At 51.0% G+C, this 17664-nt stretch overlaps 1 long non-coding RNA gene across 1 annotated transcript; it reads right to left on the bottom strand.

Annotated features, from left to right (window-relative positions):
- Positions 1 to 740: 740 nt before the first annotated feature.
- Positions 741 to 8474, bottom strand: LOC138110994 (uncharacterized). Its single transcript, XR_011151208.1, has 3 exons — positions 8251 to 8474; positions 6765 to 6890; positions 741 to 977 (listed from the first exon to the last, which is right to left on the bottom strand). It is a non-coding gene; the product is annotated as an uncharacterized lncRNA (long non-coding RNA).
- Between the last annotated feature and the right edge of the window lie 9190 nt (positions 8475 to 17664).

The following is a 17664-nucleotide window of genomic DNA, read 5'->3' on the forward strand; positions in this document are numbered from 1 at the left end:
GTGAGAAAAAGAGAAAGAGTTGGAAAAAGTCAAGTGAGGAATAGACTAAAAAGTAAAGCAAAGCAGAGCAGCAAAGCAAGAAATACGGCAAAAAACTTACTAAAGCACACCAAAGGAAGAGAGCAACCAAAGGGGGGAGGGGGGTTTATTAGGGTTTCTTCAACTTTATTGAATGAGGGTTTTTTAGTTACACTTCAGCAAAGCAAGTGGAAACAACAATGTGCACAAGCACAAGTACAAATCCAATCCATCTGCACACTGGTCAAAGTCCAAGTGACATCCAGAGCAATACGTGCAAGTGCAGCGGCAAACACGAATCCAGAGCAACACAAGCCAACCCCATCGCAGTACAACCTAACAATTGTTCTCTTTCTGGAAAATGTATGACATCTTATTGGTCCAGGAAACCCAAAACAACAGCAGCAGACAGAGAACAAAACACTCATCCACCACCCGCCTCCTTCAGCTTCCACACAAACCCACCCTCGCTCTCGTCTCGAGAGCACCCCATGGGAAGGCGGTTCCCGGGAGCCCCAAAATCATCGCGCCTGACAAATGCCCAGCCCCGGCACGGTCAGCACCCAACCCCTGGCGATGAACGTCACCTCACAGAGCGGCCGGGGCCCAGATAAAAAAACCAGCTGGGAGGGAAAAAAACCCCAGACAGCAGAGCTGGGTGGTTTTTACTCTAAGTTTAAAAAGTAGCTGAAAAGCCTGAAAGGCAAAACTCACACCCACAAGGTTAGAAGCATTCCACACACGCACTCTTCTCGCAGGCAGACAGACACAGACAGTCACACACACACACAGTCACACAGCCTTCAGCTTACACCCTGACTGCAGCCCTGACTCAAAACATTCCAGCCATGAAGATGCTTCGACGCAGCTTCTGGATGCCGCTCCTCGACGCCGAACGGGGCGCTCTGGGAAAATCGGTAGCGTCGGTGACCGCAGAGATCCGAGGCGGCCTCGGGGACCTGCGAGACAACGTGAGGCAGCCAACGAGCCGCCGAGGGCTAGGAGTTATTCCCACACCGGGCCCATAAGTCTTCTACCCAAAAACCCATAGAAAAGAGATGAACCACTAAGTTTTATAACTCTTCTACTTAACCGTGACCCTACGTGCCGGGGCAGGGCAGCTCAAACCCAGACAGCACATAGGTAAGTGTTCTACGATGTACAGACCTGTGAAACAGAGAGGCAAGAACTAAAACGCAGGGGAAAGCAGGGATTAGATACAATGAAATGTCGGTAGGGCCTTTTTTAAGCTGAACCTAAGTCAATCACTACATCAACTCAAGTTGAACCCTATGTTAACTTCCAAAGACATATGTCTTTTCAAACCCAGATTTGCAATTTTAGGAAAACAGGAGCTGCGCGCTCAATGTACCTGGACTCCTGGCCAGTGGACGGGTGTGACAGAGCCCCAGGTCACAAAAAAGAAAAGCAAAACATGTGATCACATACCCTTGTACAAGAAACAATATCAAAGTGAGACCAACTTGGAGCAAGTCTGGATCATTCCCATAAGGGTTACCAGGAGGGGTTCTCTGCTCTTTCTCTGCAATGGGACTCCCCAGCTGAAGTTCAGACCAGGATGACAGGAACGTTTTAGGGTAACTGCTCTTGTATCCCTTCCTAATCGCTACTGTAACACATAATAATGATTTGATGCATTGCCTTTCTACCTTGATTTCTGTTACTGCTTCTTATCCATGTAGTTCATTCTTCTTACTTGCTTATCATCCATATAATAAATAAGCCTATCCCAAAAGAAGTCATTCTTTTGTTCTGATCACTTCACTAATAGCACTAACTAGCAAAAGAACACTCCCCTTCCTCTGGCAAAGAACTCTCCTTCTCATCCAGGTGCCTGTGGCTGAAACTGAAATTCCACCTCCAAAATGCTGTATGTCCAAGGTTAGTAATTCCCAAGGAAATTCCCCACCGATCATAAGCAATCACCTATAACTTCTCCTCTGGAATCGTTACTGCTTTGGCTTTCTGTGGAAGTGTTTCAAACATCCATTGAGGGTTCAGGGGCTTGCTCGGGTTGCTTATGGCTCACCCTGACAGGCCCAAGCCAACTCCAAGTACCCAGAATTTCAGGGAAATATTGATGCGGTTTATAAATGCTCCCCTTCCCTGCAAGTCAGTCCTTCACTGCACATCCAGGGAGCGGATTTACTCCGTCCTTTGTACTCAAGAGCACCTCTCCAGCACAAATCCCACCTCTCACAGACACAAACCAAACAGAAACCTACTGCAGGTGTTTGCGTTGAAAGTACAATTCTTAGCACATCTGGCTACATGATTAAAACACGTGCATGCACTGATGTCATAGAGGGAAAGCTTTTCAGCGGAGAAAACAGCCATTTTGGTAGCATACTTGGATACACCTTCAGAAAAAGCAGAATTAGCACCAATTCCTAAGACTGCTGCTGAGGAATCCAGCCTTCCTTGGGACACCCAATGCAGCAGACACTGGAAAAGGAGGGAAAAAGCCAAGCTTGGAGTGGAGAAATAGAACATAAATACACCAGCCTTTCAAAAACCTTCACATTGCAATAGTGGGAACCAGTCACATTGACTCTTTCCTTGCTTTTTGTGATTACATAAATATGAAATACAAACAGGTAACAACTATTTTGAGTTTCCAAGTGCCAAAACCTGCTTTCCGAGTGGTAGGGGGGGAAAGCAGCAATTCAAACACCTCACAAAAAAACTAAAATCAACCAACCCATCAACCTAACACTCCTTTACAGCAAGCAAAGGCCACACATCCTAAGGGCTAGATGACCCATGAGCCAGCTTCCCCACATTCCTGCATTTCAACAGCTTCTGATTGCCCCTTGTACTCCTACAAAAGCCAAAAACTAAACTGAAGTTTTAGAAAAATAAAATTAGAATTGGTGAAACTAACTCTAATAAAAAGTGTTATCTCTTACACGGCTAAAATCTGTTGAGATATCATTAAGAAGCACTATATTTAGAACGCATTCTACTTACAACTCTTCTGTTTGACTAATCAAAGAGGCAAGCAGAAGCCAGTGTTTAAAAATTGATTCTCAAAACCGAATCCTAACACAAAACCCTGTCGCTACAACCGTCCCAAATGCATTTACACATAAATAAAGGGCAGTTTGTAGGAGTGGCTGCCTTCAGCAAAACACCAAAATCCCTCTCGAAGGTGAAACTCCTGAAAACTGATAACCAGTGAATCAAACTGTAACTACAAAAGCAGATGCTCTACCTACTCCCCACCAAAAAGAAATGTTCCTGGATTTTCCTGCGATAGCCACAGAGTTCGCTCAGATGCTTTAACTTCCCTTTTGAAAACTCTGTTCCTATATGTGAATTACCTCTGTGTGTACGTGTGGCAATCAAGAGAACCACTTCAGGAGATACACATTAACACTGCTAAAGAAAGAGATAGACCACAGAAACTCCTCCTGCCTGAGGGAGAGATTAAACCAGTTCCCTTTGTCCCTCAACCCCCCAAGCTCTGCCTGCTCGCAAAGACGAAATTTAAATACCAAAGGCAAAGCCAACCCCAGTGATATCGCACCCTACAGCAAAATTGGTTATAATGAATACTCCTGCAGTTATAGAAATACAGGGCAATAGCTCGAAATGTTGAAACAAGAGCACAAGTGATAAAAGAAAGACTAGGAAGTGTACCAGCCGAAGAATTACAAGCACTGGTAGTAAAAAGAAAGACAAACACTGTATGACTAATTTTGTATGGTTATCTGGGCTGGTGCCACATGATGATTGTATCGCTGAAAGTGTTAGAGTGGCAAGTGAATGAAAAAGAGAAGTTTCAGCAAGAAAAAGCTTCAATGGTTGTCTCGATTCTGATCCATACAAGTCCAGTTCTACCTGACACAAAAACCCCAGACCTTACAAGCCTATTGTAACAACAAAATGGATTCGCTGACAAAAATCAGAAAGATAAAAAGTAATCCACAGCACCGACATCAATTTGGTAAATGATTGCATTATAAGTTAAGCCATACTAGAAACCTTATTTTTGCAGCACAAAGAAAAGACTAACCATTGACCAAAAAGGTGTGTAAAATACTTCTATACAGCGCTCCCAGTGCCAGCTGAAACTTAGATAAAGCCATCCAAACCTAGCACCATCCTACACATCAAAAGATAACAAAACACGCCGTTCAACACAGCAGATAAGCTGTCTTGAACCTCTGAACCATCTACCAGTTACAAGTGATTACCACGAAACGCAGGCGTGCTGATACAGATCCTGTTATTTCAAGACTTAGTGACTGGTCTTCCAGTCCCCCTGTCCTAAACTGTACAAAGCGACACCCTTTCCTCTGGGCGAGCTCAGCTTTGCACTGAAACTAAGAAAATTTCTCACTGAAGCCTCACAAACCACTCCTCCACTGCCCCCGTCTGACAGCAGCGAGCGCAGCGCTGAGTCTGCAACCAGAGGCCAGAGATGGAACCGCTGCCGCAGCTCTCTGGAGAAACGCGTCCGCTGTTGCTTCGGTGCCACAGTTTGGATTTCTCCAACAACCTTGAATGTCTAAGCATTCCCTCACCGGACAAAAGCGAGGCACCGGGCCGAGGGGCACCCGGCGGCGCCCGAGCCCCGCGCACGGACGGCACGGAGCGGGCGGGACGGCCGGGAGCGGCGCGGCTCCGTGCCTCGCCTCCCGCCTGCGCTCGCCTCGGCTCCGCACGGCTCGGACCGGCGCGGCTCCGTCGGTCCCTGTCGGCAGCCCAGCCCCCAAATTGCCATTCCTCCTCAGAAATTCCCCAGGGGCCGGGAGTGCTCCCACGCAAGACATTCGGTGCCAGGGCACAGCCAGAAGCGCCCTCAAATGCAGCGGCACGCCCCCATCTAAACCCTTCAAATGCTGGAAAAGCTGGAGTTTCTTTCAATTTAACCCCTGGAACTGAGGCAACGGGGGGTGTTTACCTCAATTTAAGCAAATACAATGGCAAATAAAGGGGTTCTCCCCTTCAATTTAATCCCCTGAAATATCAGAAAGAGAGGGGCTTTCCTCAAATCTCTCAAATGATGGGAAAAGGGCAATTTTTACCTCAATTAAAACCCTTAAAAAGCAGGGACAATGGGGCTTCTTCCCTCAATTTAAACTCCTTCTGTCCTCGTAACCCCTCTTTTTTCTGGGGGCACTTGGGGAAGGTGTGGCAAGATGAAATCAAAAGGCAAAAGGAGAAAGACACCCACCCCCCCCCTTGCAAATCCACACCGTGGCTCACCTGCTGCTGCCTGGCACAAAGGTTCGTCCCTTGGCACCTCCTTTAAGCAATGCTCCACATCCAAGTGCTCCCCCAAGACGCTGGGAGATGCTCCCACCGTCCTTCTGTGAGAGACCCCCCAGGAGCCCACCACGAGCCCCTCTCCTCCAGCAGCGCCACGCAAAAGGGAGCTGAGGAAACCCATCCTAAAACAGCCCCCGGCAGGAGCTGCCCTCTCCTCACCGTCACAGCTCACACCCGGGTGTTGGGGTGACCCAGCCCACTGCAGGGCTGGGGCAGCGTGCCAATAAATCCCAGCCCCTCCCCTGGATCGAGTCCCCCGAAGAGTCAGATTCAGGGGGCGGCTCAGAAGCCTAAGCTGCACCCCCTGGGCTGTGCCCGGGTCCAAGCCACCTCCCCCGGATCGGGAAAATTCTCGGTTACTCGGTCGTTCACTGGTTCTGTTATACCTCCCGCCTCTCGGTTTACCCCAGTGGTTCTTGTTGAATTGTATCCTCCCCCTGGCTTGTAACTCATTGCTTGTTTTCCCCTTTCACCGGGGTTTTCAAATTCCCTATAAAACTGAGGACAAGGGTCCAAGGAGCGATCCGATCCCTTCCCTCCGACCGACCTCATCATCATCCCATCGCATTAAACCTGTTAGAAGCCAGACCTGAACAGCCTCTCTTTTCCTTTGTCTCCGAGCTAACGTGAGCCGAGCCCGTCGGCTCCTGCTGTGTTCCCTCTGCCGAGAAGCCAGCTAGCTTGCCCAACAAGCAGCTCTCTTCCTGATCCCGAAGTTGCTTCTGCAACAGGCAGAAGTAACGCAGCTGGACTCTCTCTGACCTGGGGCACGCCAGAGCTCATGCCTCGAGCACCAAACGCTGCATTACCTGGGGTTGTTGCTGGTCCCAGGGTGAGGGCAGGTGCAGAAAGCATTTGCTGCTCATTCCCTGGACAGCTCATCCTCTGTACCTGATACACTGGGGCACCAGGCTTTCCTTCCTATGGATAATAGATATTTGATGCCAATTGCAGGTAAACTGTCAGGGGTGTTTTTTGAAGTATCTTTTAAACTGTAATTACAATTATGCATAATTATTATATCATTAGCATTCCATAATTATGGGTGTGATTTTTGACATTTGATAGACAAGACTAAATCTCTTGCTGGTTTTAGAGTATTGCGTTGAAAGTCTGTGTGCTTTCTCTTCTTCCCCTGTTCCAGGAGAGTTCTTGGGAAACTTCTGTTATCTGTAAGAAGGGTGTAACATCAGAACTACTACAACCTATTTGCTCCTAAAGCAATGCACAGCAGCACATTTTTAGGCCGCTGGGCCTGTGCTCTGCGAGCTACCCAGCAGTGCAAATGATGAGGACATTCTCCTGCTACACTATCAACATCCCTGTCATTAGGTCTCCCCTTAACAGCATTCTTATTCAAACAAGGGGAACAGCAACTGTGCTGTGAGGAAGAACGTCCCCTCGCTGGTCCTTCAGGCAGTTCTAGTAAAAATAAAAAAATCCATTACCTTCTCTACACAGCAAGGATGGATCCAGCAGCTCTGTCATGTATTCGATTTCAGTCTCCAGCTCATCACACTGGGCTAGCACACGTGTCAACACAGGCAGGAAGTCATCGGCTCCATACGGCCTCCCTGGGTTGAAGGGAACGCAGGCAGTGAGAGACAAACCACACTTTTTCACCAGTTCCCGTGTTTGAAAGGAAAGCACTCTTTTGTGCCTTCTCTAGCCAGCATGTCTGTATTACTCCAGAACCCCCTGGAGTCACCAATGTGCAGCAAAGAGAACGTCGCCTGACACTCACTGCACGGGAGACCGGCTCAATCCTGTCCTTCCAACAAGCACGAATCTTACGATGCACGCCTTGAGGCATGCAAGGGAAATTTAGAGACTGGGCTCACCTTGGCACCAGCTCAACCGGTGAACTGGTGGAAAGGCTGCCATGCCAGTCACCTGCACAGTCTCATTGCCTAAGAGATGATGGATAGGCGTTTTCTTTATACATCCAGGGATAACATCCACCTTCTGGAAGTGTCCAGACACAAACACCAGTCTCTGAGTATGAATCCCACAGCAGAGAAGCCCGAGTATAAAAGCCTACTAGATTTGACAAGGAAATTCAACTCATTTCCTTGACAGAGAATAGTCAAAAACACCAGTGAGCAAGGGCTCCTGTGCCTGAAGGGAACCTACAAGAAAGATGAGGAGAGACTGTAAGGGCCAGGATTGACAGTGACCCACAAAGACCCAGGCCCGTCCATGGTCCAAGCACTTTTCCTGCATTTGGATTTTCTGTTCAGAAGTCACTGTGTGGCCAAATCTCTGGGTCTGGCTAAACGGTGTTTAGTGCAGAACTGATGCGATGGTCGCTCAGAATTGCCCAGAGCAGGAGCCAACTTGCAACTCTGGTGAAACTCAAGTGACACCAGCTGAGGCACACTCTCCAGATAACACACTGTGGGTGTGCCAGGTTCAGGGGCAAACGGTCAGGCCTTACCTTCTCCTGGTTTGAGGCCCGGTTTGGCAACAACACAACATTCTAGTGCAGGATCAGTGCCAAAGGGAAGGGCTGCGCAGACACCCTGAGCCCCAGTCTCTGCATCAGCAGCAGCAGGTGGGTGGAACTCACCTATTTCCAGATTCAAATCCCTTTGTTTGTCACTCCTGCTAGTTTCTAGGCTCTGAAAGCTCATTTCAGCTGTTGAGTGACAACACTAGCTGGTCCGTGGATTTAAGGAAGCAGACAGTCTTTGGGAATGTGCGCTGCCATTTGAGACTTGTCCAACAAAAGGGGCACGGGGGGACAGGAGGAGGACAGGTGTTAGGGACCGAGTCCGGAGGGCTGGCCGCATAAACGACACGTACCCCGATACGATTAAGCATCCTTCTCCCCTTATTGTTCAACTATGCCAACTTATATCTACTTTTGCAAAGATTCACGCCCAGTCCCTCTAGATGGCCTCTAATCAGAGGGGGAAGTGGGCAGCTGTATACCTTGCCAAGGACTCTCAGGGCTGCCTGCAGTCAGGGGCCTGTTCAGGGGCTTTTCCTCAGCAACCCTGGGTTGTCCAATCTTTCCAGGGGTATCATATGCCCTTGTTCCATAAGGAATCCCTCTACAGACAGGGAGTTGTCACCGGCCCCGTGCTCATGGGCTGTAGGGGACACCTGCACGGAGGAGGAAATGGAAATGGGAAAGAGGGAAATGCAACCTAATGGGACGCAGCCCTGGCACCACATTTCCTCTTGTTCCTGCTGGCCTGGAAAGCCCCAGGTAAATCCAGTCCCTCAGACCTTGCATTCCTGAACACCAGGAGAGCTGGAGTTTTACCCAGATCCCAGTGCCCTGCACAGCTGCACTGACACGAGCACAGGCTGATCGCTCTGCCCAGCACCATCCCTCATTTTCCTCCCATTGCTCCCCAAGCGTCCCCAAACCACCCCGTGTCTGTGCCGGGGCCAGTGCCTGCCCCGAGCCCAACCAGAGGCTGTCACCCAGCCCTGCACCAGCTCCCACCCCTGGGAGAGCTGGGAATGCACTGAGAGCTCAGCTCCCTGGGCTCCCCAACACCCAAACCAGTCCTCAGACACACAAATAATGCCCAACCTGCCCCTCCGGGCACAGCCAAACACCACAATTCCATCATCCCCAAGGAACTCTGGCAGGTTGCCTCTTCACCTGTGCCTTTTTCCAGCAGCCATGGCTAGGACCGGGCTGTCAGAAATAGCATTCCCTAGGCAGTTCATCCCAGCACAGAGGAGAAGAGGAGCCTGTCACTCATCCACACCACGGGCAGGACAAGGGGGGCCCAAGCTGGCTTTGGCTGCTCCAACATCCAAAGCTCTTGGTGCCAAAGATAGGACGAGTTCAGTGGTTGCTCCTGTCCTGAAAGAGAGCAGAAAAGCGAAGTTAATCCCACTGTGGAATGCAAGACTCCTGCATTTCATATTTCTGCTCTGATTGCTCACCGCAGAGTATTATCCATAGAAAAAAAAGGAGAATGACACCATATCAAATAAAAAGTGCCCTTCTCCAGCACTTTTATTCCAAGCATTAAAAAGATGCTCATTTCTCTTCCAGCATTGTTTCCCTCATTTTAGCAGAACCGTCTTCATCCCAGACCCCACTCATCAGCTGTTCAATCCTCTGGCACTGGATTTGGACAAAAGAAGGGACGCACCTGGATCGCAGGAAATCACGGAGAGAAACCCCTCCAAAACCTGACAGAGAAAAACAACAGGAGATGCAGGAAGACACATCCCTCATTTGCACGTCCGGAGTGCTTTTCTAAAGACTTCCCTGCATCTGGATGCTCTTTGCACTTGGCTTTCGTTACAAGAATGCATTTGCTGCTAAACACGTCTCAGGCCCTTATTTGATCAGGATAAGGTTGGATGCAGATGAAGACTCACACAGGGAATAGCCAGGGAGATGCAGGGCCTGGGAACATCAAGGACGGAGAAGAGAAGGAATAGGGATTGTTTTTCTTGTTTAGAGCCAGCAGTGCTGTGAGCTTGGAGAACACACGGCACCACAGGGATCCAGGGCAGGAGCGGGATAACTCCGGGATAAGGGGAATCTGCTCCCACTCCAGGGCTGTGCCAGTGAAGGAGGGGAAGTTTTAGTGCCTTCATGGCACACAAAAACCAAACCCAGCACCACCGAGCTGGACTTTCGTGAACTGCAACACAAAGCGGCCCCTGGCCTTTGGGGGAACACAACCTCACCGAGTCACGGAGCCAGGGGATGACACTTGGGAATGAGCCTTGCGGCCTGCAGCCAAATCAGATGAGGGAGCCACAGGAGCTGTGGGGTTTCCTGCTCTTCCTGCAACGCCATCAGTCCAGACCAGGAGACCTTTCCTGGAACAGATCTTCCCTGTAAAAGGGAGCAACACCAAAGCTCAAGCCCTCATTTAGAGACCCTTGGAAAAGCAAAGGTGAGAGGGGATTACCTGGAGCCCCAGGGGACCGAGGTGAAGGGGATGAAGAAGCAGACAGCAAACTGCTTCCACTGCTTCTCACTCCAGCAAGGGGAACATCCCTGGAATTTCACGTCCAGCGTCTCTCCCAAGCCCCACCGGCGAACCCACACGTACTCCAGGACTGATCTCCTTTGTACTTCCAGCAGCACAGACCCACCGGGAGGAACTGCAATCCAAGGACACACATCAGCAACCGCCTTCCCGCTTGGCGCTCTCTCCACATTTTTCCCTTTCCAGTGGGATGCAGGTGCCACCCCCCAGAGGCAGGAAAACTGCCTTGCAATCCAGTACAAAACCTGCCTGGGAAGCCCAGGATGCCCGGAGCCAGCAGCCATTTCTCCTGGAGCTCCTGCTGACAGGCATTTGAAGCCTGCTGGGCCTCACAGCTGCTTTTCTGCCAAGGGCATTCCCATCTCTTATTTTTTAGCCCAAATAAAGGTTTGCAAAGCTGAGTTTTGTGAGAAGTGCTTCATATTTGGATTATTCTTAACTTGGGAGCTTCCCTTGGCACCAAAATCAGGGCGTAAACCCAACATGGCCTCAAAGGGCCATAAGATCCCAGATATCCAATCCCCAGTTCCCTCAGCATTGGTTCATTAAAGCTTTTCAGGGGTAATTTAGCAAACTTCACCATTTAGGTGACTTCACCATCAAAGCAACACGAAACCTGTGCAAAAGGAACTTAACTAAAGCTGGCTAAACGCTGCCCAGACCTGGCAGAAAGCGCTTCCCACACCTCTCCTGGAATTCTCTTTCCCAGCCCTTCCAGCTTCGGAAGGCTTCTGTGGGAGCCTCAAGTCGCGGTGCAGCTCAGAACCTGCACGTACCTAAAGCAGCCCCACGGGAACACGAAGCTTCCCTCGGGCATTTCGTTTCTTTACCCCAAACATTCTCCCCACTCAGCCACAATCTAGAAAGGAAAGAAAGGAAAAGAAGGAAGACCAATTAATTCTGACATAAGGAGTCTTGACTATTCCAACACACTGCCAGGTGAAAAAACATCCCTGCCACGCTAACAAATCCCCCTGATACTGTCTCCATTCTGTATCAATTATTTAAACGCTGTATTAAGGAGCGTAAGGACACAATGCTTGGAATTCTCAAAAATGGCTCAGCTTGGCTACTCCAAGCACTTTCTCACCCGGGGAGCTGAGCTGTCCCACATTTAAACGCCACGTTTGATCCAAATCCCATAGAAATCTGATATTGTTTGGCTCCTGAGCTTTCCCAAAAGCTGTGCAGTCAAGCCTGGAAATCCTCACTGAAGCTTTGCCATGTCACATCGGGATTTACCCTTGGGAAAACCCCACTCTCAGCACTTGGGTTTCAAGAGGTTGCACCCAATGTTACAGACACAGAATTCCTGTGGGGTTTGGCATTTCCTGCACCTCCAAACACGTGAAAAGAAGGAAGTGCAGAGTCCCGAGGCTCCATTATTGCCATTCTCCTCACATCCCTTTCCTCAGCTGCACGTGGCTTTGTGCCTCCTCTGAAGGGCTGGAAAGGAATTTGGGAACCCCCCTCAGCTTCTTCGGTTTTCAGCTTTTTCTCTGAGCCGGCCCAAAAGGCAAACAGGAAAAAAAAAACCCCAGAAGTGCACAAAATCCCAGCCCCTCCCAAGATGCAGCTCCTCACACCAAACCTTGGGAGAATCCCTGGTGCTTCCAACACCGCTGCAATCCCACCTGGAGCTGAGCTTACAGGGTGCTCTGCCTAATCCACATCCAAGCCTGGATAGCCCAAAGCCTGCAAGAAAAGAGGAGGCAAAGTGAAAAGGAGTGAGGGGGAAAAAATCAGAGTTTCAGGTTTTTCCCCTGTTTGCAACAGGATTGAAGGGCAGGATGGAGAGGTTTTGTGGAAAAGAAGTACCAAAGGCTGCTTCATTCCCAGCAATTAGCGCTGCTCAGGTTGAATCCAAGAGGCCCAATCCACCAGGTTTAAACAGGAGCAGCCGACAGGATGGGTTATGACACAGATCTGTGAAGCTGGAGCCTTCTTCCTTCTCCCGGGCTCTCCCAGAAATTCTCCATGTCCGGACGCGCTCCCGCTCTCCCTGCTGGGGAGGACGGACTTGGATAGCCCGGGTGACTGGTGAGCCTAAAACAATAAGTGATGCAGTGATCCAAGTGTTTTTCACAAGGAAATGACATATTCTCTGGACCTGGGATAACCCATATCCCATGGCCTTCTCCAGGAAGAGTCCCAGCTGGATAGGGTCTCCCAGAAAGGATTCCATAGGGGCTCACCTTCTGCTTGGAGCTCGGCTGAATTCCTCAGCAATCCCAGGGAATGTGGCCATTGGAGGCTTTGGGCAGATTGGGCTCAATTGCGTTTTTAGGTTTTGTTACCGTGTCTCAGACTTCCCACTGGAATGTGGTCTCCAAGGAATATGTAAATCCCATTGGATTCCTGCTCTTTCGGACAATTTTTTGTACCATTCCTGTACAAAACGAGGCCCCCTGTTCGGATGCTTTTCCCCACCGTTCCCCAGCAGTTTTATCTGCCAGTGCATTCCCTGCGCTGGTTGGGCTCTTCCCAGATCTCTGAGCTCCTTCACAAGGCAGGAGATCCATTTGGCCCAGGAACTGAACCCTCCCGAGGAATTGTCTGATGCCATCTCCACATTTCACAGCTGATCCTTGTGCTCAAAGGATCCCCCTTTCTTCCCTCCAGCCAATTCCAAGCCTCGCTGCCCCCAGCCGGGAACAGTCCCCAGGCCGATCCCTGCAGTCTTCCCTGCCAGGATCCTGCTCAGGAATCCATGGGAATGTAAGAATTAATTCTTCCCACCCCTGCCCAGTTCTAATTCCAAAGGATTTGGTGTCTGCCTTACCCGGCTGGAGCCTGCTTCCAACTCTGTTCTTGCTGCTTCTGCTGCTTTCCATTTCCCAGGAATTCCACCAACGGAGCGACAGCGTTTTCCACCTCCTCCTCCAGGATTCCCTCTGTTGCGTTCGGGTGCTGGAAGGATATCAAAACCTGGGCCTCACTATCAGGAATTATATCCCCGGATTTGTTCCTTTCCAAATGTCACCTCTTCCCAACAAAGCACTGGCCATCCAAGGAATTCTAGAGAGCGATGTGCTGACCGTTGCTTACTCCTCTGGAATGTCAGAGCTTGGAAAAAAAGGGCAGTTGAGGCTTTTCCTGGTGCTGCCCATGAAGTGTATTTTACCTAAGTGCCCCTGCCCATGCCTTTGCCTGTATCCGCCAAAAATCCACCCATTCATTCCCCAGCTGCTGCCTCCCTCTTTTCCTGGATCCAACAGAATTTTAACAGGTGAATATTCCCCTCTGGAAGAGCACCTTGCATTCCAAACCTAAGTACAAACAAATCATTCCCTTGGACCTTCCTTATTAGAATTCCACTGAGAACGGTGGATGCAAAATGATCCTCTCCTGGCCCCTGCTGGATTCCTGGAGCAGGGATCCTTTCCCTCTTCCCCCCCCCCCCCCCCCCCCCCCCGCAGTGACCACCCTGCCCTGCCCCCTTATCAGGCTTTGTTCCACAGCTCTTGTCTCCAACTCTTGCATCCTTTCCCTCACTCCAGGAGCTCCCAGCAGTTCCACACCCTCTTTTCTCCCATCCTGATCCTTTCTCCAAGAACAGAGCTCTGCATTTCAATTCCCTTCGCTTTTCTCCGACAATTCCCACCAATCCAGACCTAAAGCTGACACAAGGAACACTCGGTGCCCACAAATGCAAATCCAGACCTGGCCATGCCTAAACCAGCAAGTCTGAACACACAATCCTGGACCATCTGCATTAATTCAAACCTAACAATTAGGACACACTGAAGACTTCAACATTCCCAAGAAACATCCTGTTGCCTTCAACTCCCTGGGGTTTTTGCTTTGAACTCATACGGATTAGGGGATCAAGGGATTTCCCTGAAAAAAACCTGTGTGGTGCATGCTGGAATCCCCTATCCCGTGAATCCAGGGAGTGTTCAAAGCTTAAGTCCAACCTGGCCCACCATAAATTTTTGCCAACTATCCCCCAAATGATCAGGTTAACAGAACCCTGCTCTGGTGCTGCGTTTTTAGTATTGGAAAGCCAGGAATTACTTTATTCCCAGAGCGAGGCTCTGGATATGGGCTTGGGGAGAACAAGACCTTACCAACTTACAGAGCCAGGGGATGACGTTTGGGAACAATCCTGGACTGCCTGGCAGCAATTCATTGTACCTCTTGTCACCCACGAACACCTTCACCCACTCCTCCAGGAGCCCGGGCCAGCGGCTCTGCTTCTCTTGGAGCAGGAGGCATTGCCCTGCCCACTGCAGGGACCTGCAAACCATTCCGGAGTCAGCTCCGAGCCAGGGACGGGGCAACACCCCGTCCCACGGCTCCAGCGGCTCGGGCCCTCGGTAATTCCGGATCTGAGCCTCGTAATCCCTGCAGGGAAGAGGCCGGCTCAGGCCGGGATCGCAGAGGGTGGGAAGCGCCCGGGGTGGGCGGAGGCTCTGCCACCCCCACGGCCGCGGCATCCGCACAGCTCCGGGGGACGGGGCCCGCCCCGATGCCGCTCCCCGTCCCGTTATGCCGTTCCCCCGCTCCCCATCCCGTTCCCCCGCTCCTCGCTCACCGCCCGGGCCCGTCCATGCCCGCCTGTCCCCCGCCGACCGCGCCTGCCCACTCAAACTGGCCGCGCGCGGCCGCGCCACGCCTCCCCATTGGCCAGCCCTCGGCCCGCCCCGCCTTCCTATTGGCCGCTGGCCCCGTCAATCACGCGGGAAACCCCGCCGCCCGCAGGCACCGCTCCCACGGCGGCCGCTACACGGCGGCCCGGGCGCATCCCCAGGGGAAAAGGAGGCACAAAAGGAGCAATTGGGAAGTTAAAGGGGAAGGAAGGCTGCGCAGCGCCCGCGGCGCCCCGACAACGAGGAGCAGCCCCCACTCCTCTCCCCATCTTCTTTTCCCACCTCCAAGCCCTGCCCAGCACTGAGGGAAATCTGACAGAGGATTCATAAAGAGCCCTCGCTGAGAGCAGTCATCGCCCCAGGCCTTCAGGCTTGGCAAGATTCTGTAGTGAACGGACCCAAATTCAATTCCCAAATCTCAATCTCTGACAAGTCCTGTTGGAAAGACAGCGGACAGTCCATCAGAACACGGAATTAAAAGGCTGCACAAGGAATAACAGAAGCTTTCCCAGGAATAGCCCAAGTTCCTTTTCTCCCTCACCGGTCCGGGGCCGTGAGACCGAACCTTGGGCCCCAGGAGACAGGAGAGGTGTTATCAACACTCGAACCTCCAAAGCGTTGTTATTGCTCAGAGAGCTGCGCCGGCACTGAGCTACTCCCATGCGCCTGCAGGGCTTTGGGGAGGGGCAAGACCACGTCCCACTCCTGCCTGGAGAAATTTCAACGCCCTAAAAAGTCATTTCCCTTCTCTCTCTCTGACCCAGGGCCAAAGCAGCTGTGTAGAACAACCCGGGGGATTTATGGGAGGGTGACTCTCTCAGGAAAGACCCCAGACCCTGAGGAAACAAACCCACCCCAAATTTCCAGCTGAAAACACGCTGCTTCCTGAACGGCAGCGCACAAAACTCTCTATAGCCAGACAGGAGACGACAAACCAGAAAAAGCCAAAAGATGTGCTCTGCTTGCATGCACTCTCTGACTGGTAATTCCAAAGGAAATTCCCCACAGATCGTAAGCAGTCGCCTACAATTTGTCCTCTGCATTCATGACTGCCTTGGCTTTCTGTAGAAGTGTGTCAAACATCCATGCAGGCGTCAGGGCCTGGGCTGGCTCGTTTATGGCTCTTCCTGACAGGCCCAGGCCAAACCCAAGCACCCCCCTCACTGCTCCAGCCCCGCTTTCAGGGAAATACTGACACGGCTTAGAAATACTCTCCTTCCCTGCAACTCACTCCCTCCCTGCGCATCCCCGGAGAGGATTTACTCCGCTCTTTGTTCCCGACAGCACCTCTCCAGCGCAAATCCCACTTCACACAGACATAGACCTAAGGCAATGGTTCCAGCAGCAGCTGCAAGCCCCAACTCCCTGTCTCCTGCACAGCTCATCCAAGCACTCCCAGCAATCTCACCTCGGCCCAGAGACTCTCTGTCCGCAGAGGGAAACACAACCCGATGGCACGCAGCTCTGGCACCACATTCCCTCTTCCCTTCTCCCTTTTTCCAGCACACCAGGCTGCTGGAAACAGCATTCCCTAGGCAGTTCATCCCAACACAGAGAAGAGGAGCCTGTGACTTACCCACACCATGGGCAGGACAAGGGGGGCCCTAGCTGGCAGGGACAGGTTCTTCTAGCACAGAGGTTTCTGAGCCCTAAAAGGAGCCTTACTTTGGCTTCCCTGACTTATTCAGCAGCCTTTTAGAAACACGTGGCAGGGAGGGAAGCTGCTTTTCCTGCCACCATTCAGCTGCCAAAACCAGTAACCCTTCCACAGTGCTGCTGCAGCCTTGCCTGGCCCTGGGGCCATAGAGCAGGAGCCTTGTGGGCATGAACCTGCCCTTGATGCATCCCCTGAGCAAAACCCACTAGTGAAAGGTGGTGAGAGCAACCAGCAGGGGTGGTAAGCAAATCTGTGAGCCCTTAGGAGAGGCCTGTGCCATCAGAAATGTAGAACGGTGTCTTTCAGTCGAAAGGGTCATACAGTGTTCATCTAATCCAGTTGCCTCACCAAACACGCTGACATACAAAATAATAAGCAGAAACCTTATTTCTGGTATTTCCTCACTTCTAAGTCTCAGAACTTGCAACTAAACCTACTCAATCTGTAAATTTGCGTATGTCATTGATTAGATCATTTGTAATCTTTCTCACTGCTGAAGGGTTAACACGGTGTCCTTATATCCTGATGCTTATAAATAATTAAAGACACAGCAGAATTCTTCACTAAAATCTACCATAGTCTTTTTCAGAACTGATTTCTAATCCTTTCCAAGACAGCTGCACAAGTTAATATTAAAAAAAAAGTGCTGAACCATATTTCACAACTTGCCAGCTGCCTGCCAGGGCAGAGGGGTGCATGGTTCTGGCAGGGAGGGCACAGCCTCAGCACCAGCCTGCTTGGAGAACCTCCTCTGCTCAGTGCCAGTGCCTCAAGCAGCAGTGCCTCAGGAAGGAGCATTCCCAGCCCATCCAAAAGGACATAGGCATTTACTGGTCTGGCCACGGGGAGGGGGTGAGTGCTGCAAGGGGGAGGCTCTTGCACAAGTCTGGAGTGGGCAAAGAAGGCACAACTGAGAAGGAATGGCCACCTCAGCCCCTCTCCTTCATTACAGCTCTGCACCTTCCCCTACCTGTAGGTCATAGGGAGAGGTGACAATGGGCACTGAGGGAATCAGTTGGCTGAGCAAGCTGGCGGGCAGAAGGTCCAAGAAGCTGACTTGTAAAAAAAACCAAAACCTAGAAAGGTTAATCGTGATTAACCACATATCAGAAATGCCTTCCTC

Source organism: Aphelocoma coerulescens, chromosome 5 (assembly GCF_041296385.1).
Source record: "Aphelocoma coerulescens isolate FSJ_1873_10779 chromosome 5, UR_Acoe_1.0, whole genome shotgun sequence".
In the NCBI taxonomy this organism is placed as follows: domain Eukaryota; kingdom Metazoa; phylum Chordata; class Aves; order Passeriformes; family Corvidae; genus Aphelocoma; species Aphelocoma coerulescens.